The sequence below is a fragment of the Jaculus jaculus genome, chromosome 9 (genome assembly GCF_020740685.1).
Source record: "Jaculus jaculus isolate mJacJac1 chromosome 9, mJacJac1.mat.Y.cur, whole genome shotgun sequence".
NCBI classification, from domain to species: Eukaryota; Metazoa; Chordata; class Mammalia; order Rodentia; family Dipodidae; genus Jaculus; species Jaculus jaculus.
Genome location: NC_059110.1, coordinates 92,387,837 through 92,398,674, shown reverse-complemented (window position 1 = coordinate 92,398,674; position 10,838 = coordinate 92,387,837).

Here is a 10,838-nt window from a genome sequence, read left to right as displayed (position 1 = left end):
AGGCTACTCACCATCAGGGAAAACATCATCTGGTGCCAACATCTCTCCTTGGAAGCAATCCCATAGTCCTGCATCTCCACTGGGTCCAAACCCACAGTTCATCATCATGGCTCCATTGAGCCTCTACTGAGGTAATTCAACAAGCCTGCTTTGCACTGCCCATGGCCATTTCCAAAACACAAAACCATGTTCCAAATTTAATGACCCTCATTTCCTGCATATGTTATATTCCATAATACCAGGTGGGCTACAAACTTGTTAAGCCAGGGGGATAAAGCAAACTTTGAAGATCAGGACACTGTTTCAGCATTAAGACCCCTTTTCAAAGAGTCTGCAATCTTTTTTTTTCAAAAATATTTTTTTTATTAACAACTTCCATGATTATAAAAAGTATCACATGGTAATGCCCTCCCTCCCCCCATTTTCCCCTTTGAAACTGCATTCTCCATCATATCCCTTTCCCCTCTCAATCAGTCTCTCTTTTATTTTGATGTCATGATCTTTTCTTCCTATTATGATGGTCTTGTGTAGGTAGTGTCAGGCACTGTGAGGTCATGGATATCCAGGCCATTTTACGTCTGGTGGGGGGAGCACGTTGTAAGGAATCCTACCCTTCCTTTGGCTCTTACATTCTTTCTGCCACCTCTTCTGCAATAGACCCTGAGTCTTGGAAGGTGTGATAGGGATATTGCAGTACTGAGCACCCCAGTCACTTCTTTCCAGCACCATGATGCCTTCTGAGTCATCCCAAGGTCACTGCCATCTGAAAAGAGAAGATTCTCTACCAAAAGTGAGAGTGTCATTAATACAAGGTTATGAACATTAAGAGAAGTGCTTACTGTGCAGTTTGATAAGCATATTATATACATTTAGCCAGACAGCAGCAGACATTACACCCCCAGGACTCATGACTACCCCTGTTTTAAGTTTTCAATATCAGGGGTGTATTCCCTCTCATGGAGAGGGCCTCCAGTCCAGTTAGAGGGCAGTTGGTTTCCACCATGACAGATGTGCCACTATTGCATCTGTTGGCTCATTTGGCCTGGCTGGCTAGATACAAGGCTTGCAGTGTCCACTGTTGAATATCTTCACTGATGATTTCTCTTTCTGCCATTGAACTGCATGCAGAATGGCTTCTTCCAGCTTTCTGTGAGCTGGTCTATATGGAGGAGGTTATCAGCTCAGTTCAGAGCAGGATTTCTCAGTGGCCTTGTGGAGTCTTCAGCAATAGGGTCTATTCCTGGTGGGAAACCAAGGGCCTCAGCAATGGCATATAATGTTTTGGTGGCATCAGGGACCTCCTTGCCAACAACTGACTGGTAGTGACAGGCACTGTGAGGTCATGGATTTCCAGGCAATTTTGTGTCTGGGGGGAGCATGTTGTAAGGAGTCCTACCCTTCCTTTGGCTATCCCATTTCTGGCACTGGGAATTTTCTAGCAACAATCTATGGCTCCTGAGTGTTCCATTGTCCAAACAAGTAGGTTTCCATGTGATTTATTCATATCCTCTTAGATTTTGATTAGCTCTTCCTCCACCTTTCCTTTACTCAATCTCTTCCCCTGACCTCACTTAGGCCTTTTCACCCCCCATTAATCTGTTCTTCTGCTTACATATATACATTACCATCCTATTAATTACCTTCCTCCCTTCCTTTCTCTTCCCTTTATATCTCTTTTCTAGATTACTGGCCTTTGATACTGAGTTTTCTTCCTACTCACACAGAAATCCAGTCATCTGTAGCTAGGATCCACATATGAGAGAGAACATGTGCTGTTTGGCTTTCTGGGCCTGAATTACCTCACTAAGTGTAATTCTTTCCAGATCCACCCATTTTCCTGCAAATTTCATAACTTCATTTTTCTTTACTGCTGAGTAGAACTCCATTGTATAAATGTGCCATATCTTCATTATCCACTCATCAGTTGAGGGACATCTAGGCTGGTTCCATTTCCCAGCTATTGTGAATTGAGTGGCAATAAACATGGTTGAACATGTATCTCTAAGGAAATGAAATGAGTCCTTAGGATACATGCCTAGGAGTGCTATAGCTGGGTCATATGGTAGATCAATCTCTAGCTGTCCTAGGAACCTCCACATTGATTTCCACAATGGCTGGACCAGATTGCATTCCCACCAACAGTGTAGAAGGGTTCCTCTTTTTCCATATCCTCACCAGCATTTATGGTCATTGTTTTTCATGATGGTAGGCAATCTGACAGGAGTGAGATGGAATCTCAACGTAGTTTGAATCTGCATTTCCCTGATGACTAGGGATATAGAGCATTTTTTGGATGCTTATGCACCATCCATATTTCTTTTTTTGAGAACTCCCTATTTAGTTCTATAGCCCATTTTTAATTGGCTTGTTTGATTTCTTATTATTTAATTTTTTGAGTTCTTTTTATATCCTAGATATTAATACTCTATCAGATATATAGCTGGCAAGATTTTTTCCCATTCTGGAGGTTGCCTCTTTGCTTTGTTCACAGTGTCCTTTGCCATACAAAATCTTTGTAATTTCATGAGGTCCCAGCAGTTAATCTGTGGTTTTATTGCCTGAGCAATTGGGCTTATATTCAGAAAGTCTGCCAAGACCTATGTGTTGAAGGGTTTCCCCTACTTTTTCTTGTAGCAGTTTCAGTGTTGCAGGTCTATGTTAAGGTCTTTAATCCATTTGGACTTAATTCTTGTGCATGGAAAGAGAGAAGAATCTATTTTCATTGCCTACAGATACATATCCAGTTCTCCCAACACCATTTGCTGAAAAGGCTGTCTTTTCTCCAGTGAGCATTTTTGGCATTTTTTATTGAATATCAGGTGGCTATAGTGACCTGGACTTACATCTGGGTCTTCTATTCTGTTCCATTGATTTACATGTCTGCTTTTGTGCCAGTACCATGCTGTTTTTGTTACTATGGCACTGTAGTATATATAGGCTAAAATCAGGTATTGTGATACCACCACCCTTATTTTTGTTGCTCAGTATTGTTTTAGATATTTGAGATATTTTGTGATTCCAAATGAATTTTTGGATTTTTTTTCTATTTCCATAAAGAATGCCATTGGAGTTTTGATAGTGATTGCATTAAATGTGTAGATTGCTTTTGGTAAGACTGCCATTTTCACAATATTGATTCTTCCAATCCAGGAACAAGGGATGTTTTTCCACTTCCTAGTGGCTTCTGCAATTTCTCGTTTGAATGTTTTAAAGTTTTCATTGTAGAGACCCTTCATTTCCTTGGTTAAATTTAGTCCAAGGTACTTTATTTTAATTTTATTTGATGTAATTGTGAATAGGAGTGATTCTCTGATTTCATCCTCTGTGTATTTGTTGTTAGGATATAGGAAGGCTACTTATTTCTATGTATTTATTTTGTATCCTGCTACATGGCTATAGGTGTTTATCAGCTCTAACAGTTTGCTGGTAGAGTCCTTTATATATAGAATGATGTAATCTGCAAATAATGATAAATTGATCTCTTCCTTTCCAATTTATATCCCTTTTATGTGCATATCTTGCCTTAGTGCTATGGCTAAGACTTCCAGTACTATATTAAATAAAAATGGAGACAGTGGACACCCTTGTCTTATTCCTGATTTTAGTGGAAAAGCTTCTAGTTTTTCCTCATTTAGTAGTAGTATGTGGGCTGTCGGCTTGTCATAAATAGCCTTTATTATATTGAGATATGTTCCTTCTATTCCCAGCCTCTGTAGGACTTTTATCATGAAGGGATGTTGGATTTTTATTAAATGCTTTCTTTGCATCTAATGAGATGATCATGAGATTTTTGTCCTTCAGTCCATTAATATAATGTATTACATTTATCAATTTGCGTATGTTGGACCATCTCTGCATCTCTGGGATAAAGGCTACTTGGTCAGGATGAATGATCTTTATGATATAGTCTTATATTCTGTTTGCCAATATTTTGTTGAGAATTTTTGCATCTATGTTTATGAGGGAGATTGGTCTATAATTTTCTTTTTTTGTTCTATCTTTGCCTGGTTTTGGTATCAGGGTGATACTGGCTTCTTAGAAGTAGTTTTGTAGTATTCCTTCTTTTTCTATTTCCTAGAAAATCTTAAGAGTCAGTGGTGTTAGTTCTTCTCAGAAGGTATGGTAAAATTCAGCAATGAATCTATCTGGGCCTGGACTTTTTTTAGTTGGGAGATTTTTGATAACTGCTTGGTTCTCCATACTTGTTATAGGTGTATTTAAGTGATTAATCTCATCTTGATTTAATTTAGGTAGGTCATATAAATCAAGGAAATCATCCATTTTTTTAAGATTTTCATACTTAGTGGAGCATATATTTTATAGTATGTTCCTATGATTTTTTGAATTTCCCTGGTATCTGTTGTGATGTTGCCTTTTTCATCTCTAATTTTATTAATTTGTGACTCTTTTCTCTTTCTTTTGGTCAGATTTTCTAAGGGTTTATTAATCTTGTTTATCCTTTCCAAGAACCAACTCTTTGTTTCATTGATTCTTTGGATTTTTCTCTTTTATTATTATTTTTTTTTGGTTTCTGTTTCATTAATTTCTGCCCTAATCTTTATTATTTCTTCCCATCTACTGATTTTTGGTTTGCCTTGTTCTTCTTTTTCCAAGGCTTTAAGATGAATCATTAGGTCATTTACTGGAGACCTTTCTAATTTCTTAATATAGGCACTTAAAGCTATAAATTACCTCTTACGACTGCCTTCATTGTGTCCCAAAGATTTTGGTATGTTGTGTTCTCATTATCAATTGACTCTATGAAATTTTTGATATCCTTCTTGATTTCTTCGTTGACCCATTCATCATTTAGTAGTGTATTATTTAGTTTCCATGATTTTGTGTATCCTCTATAGCTTTTCTTGCTATTAATTTGTAGTTTGATTCCATTGTGGTCAGATAGAATGCAAGGAATAATTTAAATTTTACCATATTTGTTAAGATTTGCTTTGTGTCCTAATATGTGGTCTATTTTAGAGAATATTCCATGTGCTGCTGAAAAGAATGCATATTCTGCAGTATTTGGATGAAATGTCTTATATATATTCTGTTAGGTCTATTTCTTCTATGATCTCATTTAATCCAGATGCCTGTTTATTTTTTGCCACAATGACCTGCCAATTGATGACAGTAGGGTGTTGAAGTCACCCACTATAACTGTGTTTGGTGTTATCTGCGACCTTAGTTCTAGTAGCATTTTCTTGATGAATTTGGGAGCTCCCATGTTAGGTGCATATATGTTTAGGATTGTAATGTCCTCCTGTTGGAGTGTGCCTTTAATCAATATAAAGTGACCTTCCTTATCTTTCCTAACTAATATTGGACTGAAGTCTACCTTTTAAGATATTAGGATAGCAACCCTGCTTGTTTTCTAGGCCCATTTGCTTGAAACACCATTTTCCTACCTTTCCCCCTAAGATAGTGCCTATCCTTTGTAGAAACGTGAGTTTCTTGGAGCCAACAAATTGAAAGATCCTGTTGTTTAACCCAGTCTGCAAATCTATGTCTTTTAGCTGGGGCATTGATGCCATTGATATTAAGAGATGTAATTGATAGGTGTGTATTTATTTTTACCATTTTTTTGTAGTTTTCTGGTTTTACCTTTGTTCTCTTGTGTTAAATAGTATTTGAGGGGCTGGAGAGATGGCTTAGTGGTTAAGCACTTGCCTATGAAGCCTAAGGGCCATGGTTCGAGGCTTGATTCCCCAATACCCATGTTAGCCAGATGCACAAGGGGGCACATGCATCTGGAGTTCGTTAGCAGTGGCTAGAAGCCCTGGTGTGCCCATTCTCTCTCTCTCTCTGCCACACTCAAATAAATAAAATAAAAATGAAACAAATTTTTTTAAAAAAAAATAGTATTTGAGTATTGTTTGTTTTTTTCCAGGTTCCTTACATGTGTGCTTTTCTTTCTCTTCAGCATGGAGGATTCTTTCAAGTATTTTCTGTAGAGCTGGTTTTGTCTTTAAATATTCCTTTTGCCTGTTTTTGTCATGGAATGTCCTTATTTCTCCATCTATTTGAATGGATAACTTTGCAGGATAAAGTAACCTTGGTTGACAGTTGTTATCTTTCATTCTTAGAATACTTCACTGCATGCCCTTCTGGCTTTTAAAGTTTGTGTTGAGTAATCTGCTGTGATTTTGATGGGCTTGCCTTTATAGGTAACTTGATTTTTCTCTCTAACTGCTTTCAATATTTTTTCTTGGGTTTGTATGTTTGGTAGCTTAATTGTAATATGGCGAGGAGAGGTTCTTTCCAGGTTTTGTCTGGTTGGTGTTCTAAAGGATTCCTGTATCTGCATTGGCACCTCTTTCCCAATTTGGGGGAAGTTTTCTTCTATGATTTTGTTGAAAACACCTACTCTGCCTTTGGAGTGAAATTCTTCTCCTTCTACTATGCCCTGAATTCTTATGTTTGATCTTTTCATAGTGTCCTGAATATCTTGAAATTCCCATTCATACTTTCCTATTAGTTTGTCTTTCTCTTTGTTGGACTGTATTAGATCTGCCACCTGGTCTTCTGGTTTAGATATTCTGTCCTCTCCTTCATCCATTCTACTGGTGAGATTTTCTACAGAGTTTTTTATTTCATTAACTGTGTTCTTCATTGCTAGTAATTCTGACTGGTTTTTCTTTATTATTTATATTTCCTCATTTATGTCTTGTATTGACCTCTTTATTTCATTAAATTGGTTTCCTGTGTCTCCTTTGATTCCTTTGATTTCCTCTTTGATTTCTTTGAGAATATTTATAATCATTCTTTGGAAATCTTACTTAGGCATTTCCTCTAACTCATTCTCACTGGAGGTCATTTCTGATGTATTAATACTTTTTGGTGGATTTATATTGTCTTGATTTTTTGTTGTTTCTTGTGTTATAATGTATGTATTTTTTCACTTTGGATTAATTTAATGATTGGATTTTCTAGTTAGTTGCAGTATTATTAGATGTATCAGTCAATCTGATGTTATATATCTTCAGGGTAGGAGCTTAAGGTGCTAGGTGTGGCTCTCAAGACTCTCAGAGTATCTACAATAGTGACCCTAATTGTTGGGTTTGCCTGCTATAAGAGTATTCAAGTAGGCTGAGTGGAACAAAATGCAGGCAGATTCTAAAATTTAACTAAACAATGTACATATTCAATGAAAAACAGCACAGAGTATTTGTGCAAGAGTAGGTATTATGACCACCAGATCCTTTAGCAAAGTCATTGTCCCTTAGGTTGTGTGGTGCCCCACACCCTTAATCCTGTCAACAAGGAAGTTAAGATTTCTTGTCTGTTGAGAGTTCAGCTTGTGACCAAGTGAGAGCCTTCCCTGATGTACAACAGAAGAGGAAACAAAACCACTATAAATCAGGAAGCAACAAATAACAAGCCCAAAATATTTAAGAATGGAAAATCCAACCATCTATCAGATTTAACATATAATGTATCCTGATATGGAAGGTGCAATTAGCACTTCCAGTTCAGGCCTATATACCAGACTTATTTGGTGGGTACTGACCTGGTGTAATCCCAGTTACCTTTGGGAATGATTTTAGTCTCAGTTATGCTGTATTTCTGCTTGCATCCCTCTTTGGTGCACTGTGGGTTCAAGTAGGCTAGCTGGGTCATTAGATTGCTGTGTTGGTCACCAGTGCTGGGTGCTATGCGCTCCCTTCCCCTGGTCTCTGGTGCTTGCTGGTGTTTCTGCTGGTGGGAGGGGAGGGGAGGCTGTGGATGGTGGCTCTACCACTGGTCCTCATGATCCTCTACCTCATAATCTGCTCCTCGGTTGCTAGCTGCTGTTCTCCCTTCATGTTTCTTTCTTTTCTTTTTTTTTTTAAAGGCTTATTTTTTTTTAATTTTTTTTTTTGTTCATTTTCATTTATTTATTTGAGAGTGACAGACATAGAGAGAAAGACAGATGGAGGGAGAGAGAGAGAATGGGCGCGCCAGGGCTTCCAGCCACCGCAAACGAACTCCAGACGCGTGCGCCCCCTTGTGCATCTGGCTAATGTGGGACCTGGGGAACTGAGCCTCGAACCGGGGTCCTTAGGCGTCACAGGCAAGCACTTAACCGCTAAGCCATCTCTCCAGCCCTCCCTTCATGTTTCTTGAGTTTGGGAAGAGCTCCAGTGTGAGTGGAAGCATCTCCTCACCTGGCTTTTCCTGTGGCTCAAGCTGAGCCTTGCAGCTGTGGCCCTGTGGACCTGGTGCCACTGCTATTGGAGCTGCTTCTGCCTGCCTCTGTGGGCTCTAAGTGCTCTGGGTCTCTCCTATTTCTCTGCTGCTGTTGGTAATTTCTTATGCACCTCACTTTTTAGTAGAAGAGTGTGTTTTGCTGCTTTTTCTTCCCTAGGCTGCTTTGGCATGGTTTCTATGCTGTCATTTTAACCAGAAGTCCTCAAGTCTCCATTCTTCCTGTTGTCCCAATGCAGGTCATCTGGCTCAATCTCATTGGTTGTAATCTCTCAAACAATTGCAGCTGAACGTGCAACAGTTTAGGCCCAAAGATTTCATTTCTTTCTGTGCCATAACCCACTGCTCACACCAGTCCAGTTCTGTGCAATGCAACCCTGGACAAGTTCTCAGGGCACTGTCATAACAGCAAGCCTTTCACACAAACTGCTTCTAGCCCAGTCCTGTCCAGTCCAGTCCAGGGAAAGCTCTTTTTCACCCTCATCAGCCAAATTTCACAGTCCATATTTCTTATTGCATTCAAGTCTTTCAACTCTGACAAGAATAGTCCATAAAGCTGTACTTACAGCACTGGTAGGAGTCTCTCAGGCCAAAGTTTCAAATCCATCCACATTCCTCCTACAAATCAGTTCCAAAAGGCCAAAACCCATGCAGTCAGGTTTCTAGCAGCCATGACACCACTTCTTGTCACCAACTTTATTGTTGCAGTCAGATTTCACATTGCTGGCAGAAAACATCTGACCAAAAGTGGCTTTTGGGAGAAAAGGGTTTATTTTGGCTTACAGACTCAAAGGGAAGCTCTGTGATTGTAGGAAAAATGATGGCATGAGCAGAAGGTGGACATTACCTCCTGATCACCATCAAGTGGACAGCAGCAGCAGAAGAGTGTGCCAAATACTGGCAAGGGGTAGCTGGCTATAACACCCCATAAGCCCGCCCCCAACAATACACTTCCTCCAGGAGGCTCCAATTCCCAACATTCCTCTAGCTGGGGACTTAGCATTCAGAGCACATGTGTTTGTGGGGTGCACCTGAACCCAGTAGCATACTGGATGTCAATTTCTTGTTGCTGGGAGAAAATACCTGACAAAATCATTTTAAGGGAGGAGGGGTTTATTTCAGCATATAGTTCCAGGTTACAGCCCATCAAGGCAGGAAGGTATAATAGCAGCAGCTGGTCACATTCAGCACATGAAGAAGCAGAGAGATGGATGCTGCTGCTCAGCCAGTTCTCTCCTTTTTATACAGTCCAGGATCCAGTCCATGGAATAGCAGCACCCCCAGTTAGGGTGAGTTTTCCCATCTCAACTAACTAATCTAGAAAATCCTTCACCTACATGACCAGAGATTTGTTTCCATGGTGATTTTAAATCCTGTCAACCTGACAACCAGAACTGAGCCATCACACATATTTTTCTTTTTCATGGGTGCATCTCCTGTTTCTCTGCAGATAATTTTAGAGACTGGGAATATATGCTTTTGCTTCCTGCCTTGCATGTTTAATCTGAGTCTCACCCCACTCCACAGCTTAGGTTTTGTGTTTCCCATCTATCAATGAATGCCCCTGGCTGTCTGGACTCTCCATGTGCGTGGGTCTGGTGTGGAGTGGGCATAAAGGGCAGTGGAGGGGAAGGAATGGCTCTAGGCTGTCCTATCTCAGCAAGAAGTGCCTCCCATGATGCGGCAGGGCTGTTAGGAGCTGGGTTGAGGCTGAAGGAGCAGAGAGCTTTGTCTAATGCCGCTGCTTTAAGCCTTCCAGCAGTTGCCCTTGGCCAGGCAGGTTGGGTTCTGAATTTTGAACGTCTTTACACTCCCTTTCTCTTCTCCCCTTCTTCAGGAGGGCCTGCCTGCTTTATAAGCTGACTTTTTGGGCAGTCTGTCTATTTTTAGCTTGATTTGAGGCCCCCATCTTCGAGGCAGCAGGTGTCACCATGCTTGAGACTTGCCAACCTGTCCCTGGGCTTGCCTCCCAATGTCCATTTACCTTGAAGCCTCCTCCGGCCTCCAAGTCAGTTATTAGTCAGCCATCTGCTTCTTAGTGTCCAAAATTTTGTTTCAGATTGCCTCCTCTTGTTCTCCATCTCAATGAAATCCCTCCCTCACTTTAGTGAGGCAGAGAGAAAGAGTGAGAGAGAGATGTAGAGAATGAATCTCTCCAGTGTGCATGGCACTTGAGAATTTGCACAGCCCAGCCTGCCCAGCTCCTCAGGGATCTCCACAGGAGCCTGGTGGTCTAGGCAGGGAAGAAGGTTTCCTCTGCCATGCTTGACCAGCGAGTGGAACCAAGCTCCCTAAACAGCGTTTACAAAAGTGAACAAGGTGGCCTTGGAGGTGAGAGTAGACTCCTTCCTTCCTCTGCTTCCCCAAGCTCCCCGTGTGGAATTTAATGAGAAGCAGAATGCCAGTGGCACCGAGGGCCCAGCGGGAAGGGGAGTGTGGCATCGAGGCTGCTAGAAACAGCCTTGGGACAGGGAATCTGCAGGAAGATCACTTTGATGTCATAACTGATGATGTGAAAATTAAAAGTTGAAATCAAAGGCAGAGCTGGAAGCTGGGTGAAGGATGTGGAGGGAGGCTGAGGGACTCTCTCCCTCTCCTCACAACTACTCTTTAGGCCTGACATCCCCAAATCTAGGAGAATATATGTGGATGTG